The sequence below is a fragment of the Armigeres subalbatus genome, chromosome 3, assembly GCF_024139115.2.
Source record: "Armigeres subalbatus isolate Guangzhou_Male chromosome 3, GZ_Asu_2, whole genome shotgun sequence".
Classification (NCBI taxonomy): Eukaryota; Metazoa; Arthropoda; class Insecta; order Diptera; family Culicidae; genus Armigeres; species Armigeres subalbatus.
Window position 1 is genome coordinate 150,812,246 of NC_085141.1, and position 7,918 is coordinate 150,820,163.

Consider the following 7,918-nt stretch of genomic DNA (forward strand, 5'->3'; position numbering starts at 1 on the left):
GAGTATGACTGCGAAATGAACTTGGATCAGGTTGTGGAGGAATACATCCGCATATGCAGCGAAGACGATGAGCAGCAGGTGATTGCCGACCAGAAGCGCGATGAGTTCGTCCGCACGATCGTCATGGAGCCGAATGATGACGATATTCACAACTTGCCAACAGGACCCTTGGCAGCTGTCGTCAAACAGCGATCAAATGTCTTGTCAAAGCAAGAATATTGTGAAATGGTGCGTGCCACGAATGCAGAGCAGCGGGATTTGATTGTGCAAGTAATCCACAGCTTGCATTCCTCTGAAGAAAACTGCAAACCAGTGCAAATATTCTTCACTGGCCCGGCGGGCTGTGGCAAAACGTTCACTTTGCGCATTCTAATGGAGACAGTGAACCGGTACAGCCAAGCTCATAATAAGCAACACAACGCTTATGTAGCATGCGCATCCACTGGAAAAGCAGCGGTTGCAATAGGTGGAACAACAGTGCATTCCGCATTCCGGATTTGCATGTCGCGTAGGCAAAGCTCAAAGCTGAGTTTCGAGGCATTACAACTGTACCGGAACGCCTTCGCCAACGTGAAGCTCATCATTATCGACGAAACAAGCATGCTGGGTGCTGATGTCCTCAACACAGTACATGTCCGGCTTCAGGAAATCACGGGGAACTACGACGATCCATTCGGTGGAATGCCGATCGTATTTTGCGGCGATCTTCGTCAATTGCCACCGGTCAATGCACGGGCGGTGTTTAAACCGAGCATAAACTCCATGCATGGCGCCGTTTTATGGCAATCTCTCGACTTCTACCCATTGGTTCAAGTTATGCGACAAACCAACGAGCAGTTCTCCAGCATTCTCACAAAAATTGGCAACGGTGAGCGGATGTCGTCTGAGGAAATCGAGTTTATTGAAAGCAGGTTCCGTACGGAGGAGTGGTGTCGGCAGCATGTCCCTCGAGGGATCCGGTTATTCCATCGGAACGCTGATGTCGAACGGTATAACTCTGTGGCGTTGATGGATCGAGAGGCTGTCGAATGTACTGCAGATGACCTATACTCTGGTTATAAGGACAATTCCCAGCTGGCCAGTGCTCGCACAAAGGTGCATAAGATGAGTGTAGTAGAGACTGGTGGCTTACCGTATCTGTTGCGTCTTGTTCTTGGTACACCTTATATGCTGACCACCAACGTGGATGTCGAAGATGGCATCGTGAACGGAGCGATCGGAGAGCCCATGCATGTTGAGTACAATGAAGGAAACTCGCAGCAACAGGCAATCACGAGGCTTTGGATGGCATTAGAAAATGAGTCCATTGGGAAGATGTTGAGAGTGAAGGCCAGACCGCTGGTGTATTCGAGACCTGGGGTGCTAAACAGGCTGGACTCCAATCGTCAAACGATCGGCGAACGTAACCCTTAACGGTGGTGTTAAGTGCAAAAGAGTTCAGTTTCCCGTTGTAAGTGCGTGTGTCCTCACAGTCCATAAGTCCCAGGGAGGCACATTCTCGGAAGTCGTATATAATTACGATAAGGGTCAGGAACAGCAGCTAGTTTACGTTGGTCTTTCCAGGGTTACATCAATCGACGGATTGTATCTGACGAATGCCAGTAACTCATTCCTGGTTCCACCACGGAAAGGGTTCTATGACCCCTAGAATGAACGACCTTCGGACGGAACTTGAACGTTTGAGTAACCATCGTATGCGCACCATTACAGACGATATCATGGAAGCTATAACCGCAAACAAGTTGGCTTGTACGTTGATGAGCATCAATGTACAAAGTTTGAATGCACACTCGTCGGACATTGCAACAGATCGGGTGCTTACCGCCGTTGATTTGCTTGCAATGAGCGAAACTTGGCTTGATTAACGGCACAACCACAAACATCAATGGATACCTTTGTGTTTGTCAAGAGAAGCGTGACGGAACAAGAGCGGGAGGAGTGGCAATATTTGAACGTGCTGGTTCGTCGACTATGGCCGTTTCTCACGCCATTACGAAGCTCAATGAAAGCTATGACCCAGCATTGAGTGTAGCAGACGAATATGGGGACTGCTGTGCTGCAGAGGTTTCGATCATGGAAACCCGCACGTTACTGTTTATATTTCACCAGGTATAATCAAATAGTAGTTGTGTTTGTATTTAAGTGTGTTGCATTAAATTTTGTATATTTACTAGGTACCACCCTGAAGCAAAAGAAATATTTCTTAGTGCGCAACCTCATAAAGTACACCCATGTTGCCATGCCCGTGGTAGTGTCGGAGACTTTAATATTGATGTGACGAAAGAGGAGAACAGAGATTTCATCTGGTCTATGAAGCAGTTTCTCTATCTGGATTGTGCTTCGGATCCAACAATAGCGACTACTCTGGGTAGCACATGTCTCGATCTAACGTTCGCCCGGAACGTAAGTGTGGAATCCAGGACATACTGCACCTACTTCTCCTACCACCGGCCTATTTTGTCGATTCTTGCGGTGTCCTGAGGTAAAACTAATGATTTAGAATTAAACATAGTTCTCTTCATCAGTTATGTTATTTTATTCTAGAACCGATGCCATCCCAGTGAAGTGAATTAACGTCACTGATCGTCGTTGTTCCGCTAGTTCATCTGCCAAAACGTTCGATTTCAACCAGAATGACCAATCATTGACATCAGCCGGACAGTCCGTAGCAAAAATAGATAATTGATCCTGAAAATGAAACTTGAGTATTTGGTAACTAAATTTATATTTAGATCATAATGTATTTAATATGAAACATTCTTTCCGTTTTGTTCTTTTCTTTGTTTTCTACAGATTCAGCCCAACAGTGGATTGATACATCCTTTAACATTCATCGGGACCACGGCGTACATCACTTCAAAAGGCTTCAAGCCAATATAAACAAAGGGCCCTTTTTAGGGCCACCAAATATTCATGGAGGAAGATGTTGTTGAGGCTGTTGTTTACCGATCTTCTGTTTCTTTAATACTCTGCTTATAGTTATAAACCGAAATGAGTTTATAGTAACAATCGGGTTTTCGCCCATTTATTTCCAGGATATGCGACATGTCGAGGATATTCCAACCCAGATTGAATATACAGCCCTATCTTCAAAAATCAGCACCAAGAAACATATTTAGAGTTTCAAAATAAAATCTTCTACACTTACGTAATCCTACGTCCAATTGGCGGTCGTGTCTCGGATACAACCTTCTACTTTTTTCTGGGTTTTTCGACCCACCCCCCCCCCTCCCCCCATGTAAGATTTTTTTCATACAAATGATTTTTTATTTATATGGTGCATAAGAAAATGACGGACCCCCCCTCCCCCCATAAGTGCTTACGTAATATGTGTACGGCCCCTAAGGGTACAAGGAGCTAATCGTTGCAATAGAAGATTGCAACGATTTTTGTCTAAAATTGGAAATTATTTTGTTGGACATTTGTTGCTATGGCTCAATATTAGAAATTCTATGAAGTTCATTGGTATTATACCACGGAGGCAACTTCAGAATCATTTTCAAAATTTTATTTTGAATCCTCTGAAGTGCCTTCTTTCTGGTATTGCAGCAACTAGTCCATATTGGTACAGCATACAACATGGCTGGTCTTAAATTTGTTTGTAAATCAAAAGTTTGTTCCTAAGACAAAGTTTTGATTTTCTGTTTATAAGTGGATATAGACACTTAATATATTTTTTACATTTGGCTTGAAGGCCTTCAATATGATTTTAAAAGTTAATTTTGATCTAGCAGAAGTCCTAAATATTTAGCTTTGCTAGACCAATTAATTGAACCCCATTCATAGAGACAATATGTCTGCTAGAAGGTTTCAAATAAGAAGCTCTCGGCTTATGTGGGAAAATTATAAGCTGAGTTTTGGAAGCATTCGGGAAATTCTTCCATTTTTCAAGTAAGTGGAGAAAATATCCAAACTTTTTTGCAATCTACTAAAATGACACGAAGGCTTCGCCCTTTGTCTGAGAGACCTGTGTCATCTGCAAACAAAGATTTTTGACACCCTGGTGGTAAATCAGGTAAATCAGAAGTAAAAATGTTATACAATATGGGCCCCAGTATGCTGCCTTGGGGAACACCAGCTCTAACAGGTAATCTATCAGATTTAGAATTCTGATGGTTTACCTGCAGTGAGCGATCTGATAAATAATTTTGGATCAGTTTAATAATGTACAGAGGAAAATTAAAATTCATCAATTTTACAATCAAACCTTCATGCCAAACACTGTCAAATGCTTTATCTATATCAAGAAGATCAATTCCAGTCGAATATCCTTCAGATTTGTTGAGCCGAATTAAGTTCGTAACTCTTAATAACTGATGAGTGGTTGAATGCCCATGGCGAAAACCAAATTGCTCATCAGCAAAAATAGAATTGTCATTAATATGAACCATCATTCTATTTAAAATAATCTTTTCAAACAGTTTGCTTATTGAAGAAAGCAAACTGATTGGGCGATAACTAGGACCCTCAGCTGGATTTTTGTCCGGCTTCAAAATTGGAACAACTTTGGCGTTTTTCCATTTATCTGGGAAGTATGCCAATTGAAAACATTTGTTAAATAAATTAACCAAAAAGGATAAAGAGCTCTCAGGAAGTTTTTTGATAAGTATGTAGAAAATACCATCATCACCCGGGGCTTTCATATTTTTAAATTTTCTAGTAATAGATCTCACTTCATCCAAATTAGTTACGAAGGGTCAAAAACATTCTCTTGATTGAGAATGTCTTCGAAGCTTCGTGTAACCTGATCCTCAATTGGACTAGTGAGACCTAGACTAAAATTATGGGCAATTTCGAACTGCTGAGCAAGTTTTTGAGCCTTTTCGCCATTTGTTAATAAAATTTTATTTCTTAAGCGCTGGAATTGGCTTTTGAGGTTTTTTAAGAATTTTCGTTAATTTCCAAAAGGGTTTCGAACTGGGATCCAACTTCGAGACATTATTCTCAAAGTTGGTATTTCAGAATAGCGAAACGTTTTTTAATTTCATTTGCAAAATCTCGCCAAATAACTTCAAAGGGGATCGCGAGTTCTTTGGTATTGCCTTCGCCTCACATTTTTAAGACGGATCAGTAGCTGAAGATCGTCGTCAATAATAATGGAGTTGAATTTCACATTTAGGAATTGCAATGCCTCTGGCTTTCGACAATTAAATTTGCCAAAGATACGAGCGCATTATCAATATCACTTTTGGTATCCTTTTGGTATTTGGTAGGAATATTAACATCAAAATTCCTATCGATATATGTTTTATATAAATCCCAATCAGCTCTATGATAATTAAAAGTAGAGCTTATTGGAATATAAATGGCTTCTTGTGAGATGTCAAATGTCACAGGAAGGTGATCAGAGTCAAAGTCAGCATGAGTTACCAATTGGCCACACAGCTGACTTGAATCCGTTAAAACTAAATCAATTGTAGAAGGATTTCGACTGGAAGAAAAACAAGTAGGGCCATTGGGATATTGAATAGTATAATATCCCGCAGAACAATCTTCAAATAAAATTTTGCCGTTGGAATTGCTTTGAGCATTATTCCATGAACGGTGTTTGGCATTGAAGTCACCAATTACGAAGAATTTTGATTTGTTGCGAGTCAGAATTTGAAGATCAGCTTTCAACAAATTTTTTTGCTGCCCATTGCATTGAAAAGGCAAGTAGGCTGCAATGAAGGAAAATTGTCCAAAATTGGTTTCAACAGAAACTCCCAAGGTTTCAAAAACTTTGGTTTCGAACGAAGAAAATAATTTATGTTTGATACGTCTACTAATGACAATGGCGACCCCACCACAGGCGCTGTCAAGACGATCATTTCTGTAGATAAAATAATTTGGATCTCTTTAATGGAGAGTCCTGGTTTTAACATACGTTTCAGTTATAATGGCAATATGCATATTATGAACTGTTAGGAAGTTGAACACCATCTTCCTTACCCTTTAGAGAGCGGGCATTCCAATTTAGAACTTTCACACAATTATTTGGATCCATTGAAACGGAGTCCGATAACAATTTTTTGTGTGTACTTTATACCAACCTGAACAGCTTCAGGAATGGTATTTGCTTTGAACATTGAATCATTTTAATTATTTCGCTCGATGCTCTGTACATATTTGGGTCCAAATTGGTAAACGTTTTGACAGGACAAAATTCTTTTTTTCGGAGCCTCCTTAATAAAGATACAAAAAAAATCTTTTTTTAATGTGTTGGGAAATATATCTAAACATTTTTCATACATTTTCACATAAATGAGTTTAACATCGTTCTTATACATGCTTTAGGCATTTCTTTTGCTTTTATGTACCTTTTTCGTACATTAAGAGTTACAGTCGAGTACATCGAAGAAATTTAAAGTGACTCGTATGTTGGGAAAAAAGGTCCGCTAGATTATAATACTAGAATGTAAGATTAAAACTATGAATTTATAATGTGAATGAATAATAAATAAATTATGGTACAGCTTTCTAGCTGATCGAAATGGAATCTGCTCTCAAAAAGTATTTAAACGTGTCTGGCCAACAATAGTGTTTTAGCATGTTTATATAAGATTGAGTCATTTTTATGTAAATCAAATCAATAGCTCCTCCAAGTTGCTTCTATTATAAAAGAATGCATTTGGCATATCAATCCGCTTAATTTTATTTTTCTCAAAGTCCTGATGCTTTGCTCACATTTCCATCTATATTGTTATCGTTTGAACGATATTAAGCTCATTGCGGTGATGACTGAGAAAATGCATGAAAACAGTTCAGTTATACATATTTCCTCGACTCATTTTCCAAAAAACTTTCTAATAATTTTTGTGAAGACAAAACGTTTAACAATTGGGATTGCAAATATATTCAGTAGCCCATCAGTGTTTCTAAGCGAAATAAAATAATAGGGTGGTTCCATGAATAACATATTAAAAATATTTTTATACTAATTTCCTGAGTCATCTTAATGTTTGTCATCAATCAATATTTCCTCCGAATTCCTCCTAATAAAACAGAGTGCATTTGGTAGTTGGATGTCTATACTTTCATTATGGTTGGTGTTTGATCTGCCACTATTTGCCTCAATTAAAGATATGGACATAGCAAAATTGCATTTATATAATAAGGAAAAGTCAGAATAACTTCTCTCACAATATACCTCCGAAATATCCACACTTTTTTTAGGGAAAACGTGTGATTTGGATGTACTTGTAATCACTTTAGTAGAACATATCCATGTCGAAAACAATAAGAAAAAAAGTTTTCTTGAAAAAACTGGTTTAGATACGATTTTTTGAAACCATTAAAAGATAGAGAGTTGGTATATTCTACGAAGTTGTTTGTATTTTCAAGCTCTATCACTTCTGTAGCGGCTCAATTTTTTTGAAAGAAAATGAAAAAAATTTTTTTTTGGATCACCCTAACAGGCAAACTTTTAGGTCACCCTAATCTTCCAAAAGATAACTTATTTTTTGATAAAATTTTCTTCCGAAGACACCACCTATGTAAAATCAACCGTTTGCATCGCAAACAAAAAAACGCGTGTCGTTTTTGGCTTATTTGCAGCTCCATCTGTGCGACGTCAGACTCAATGACAACTGCATTGCGCTGCACATTTAGATGCACTTTATTGCATCTGGACGTCGATTGACAACCGTTTGACGTCTAGGAGTGCGGTTATCTGCGGACGTCTAGAGTGTTGCAGTTATCGAATGGCATTCCGATAACCGGAAAAGTAAAACATTTTGCAGTTATCGAACGGCTACATTGTACTAGGAATGCGCAGCATTCACTCAGATGAGGTTGACCTGATTTTGTCTATCCTAGATTTTGTCTACCCTCGATTTTTTGCTCTTAACCCGATTTTATCACGTTTTCGACCCAATTCTGTTCCCAAACAATAAAAGATTTTCATTAAATAACTCCCTCACTGCCTGTAGCTTATTAT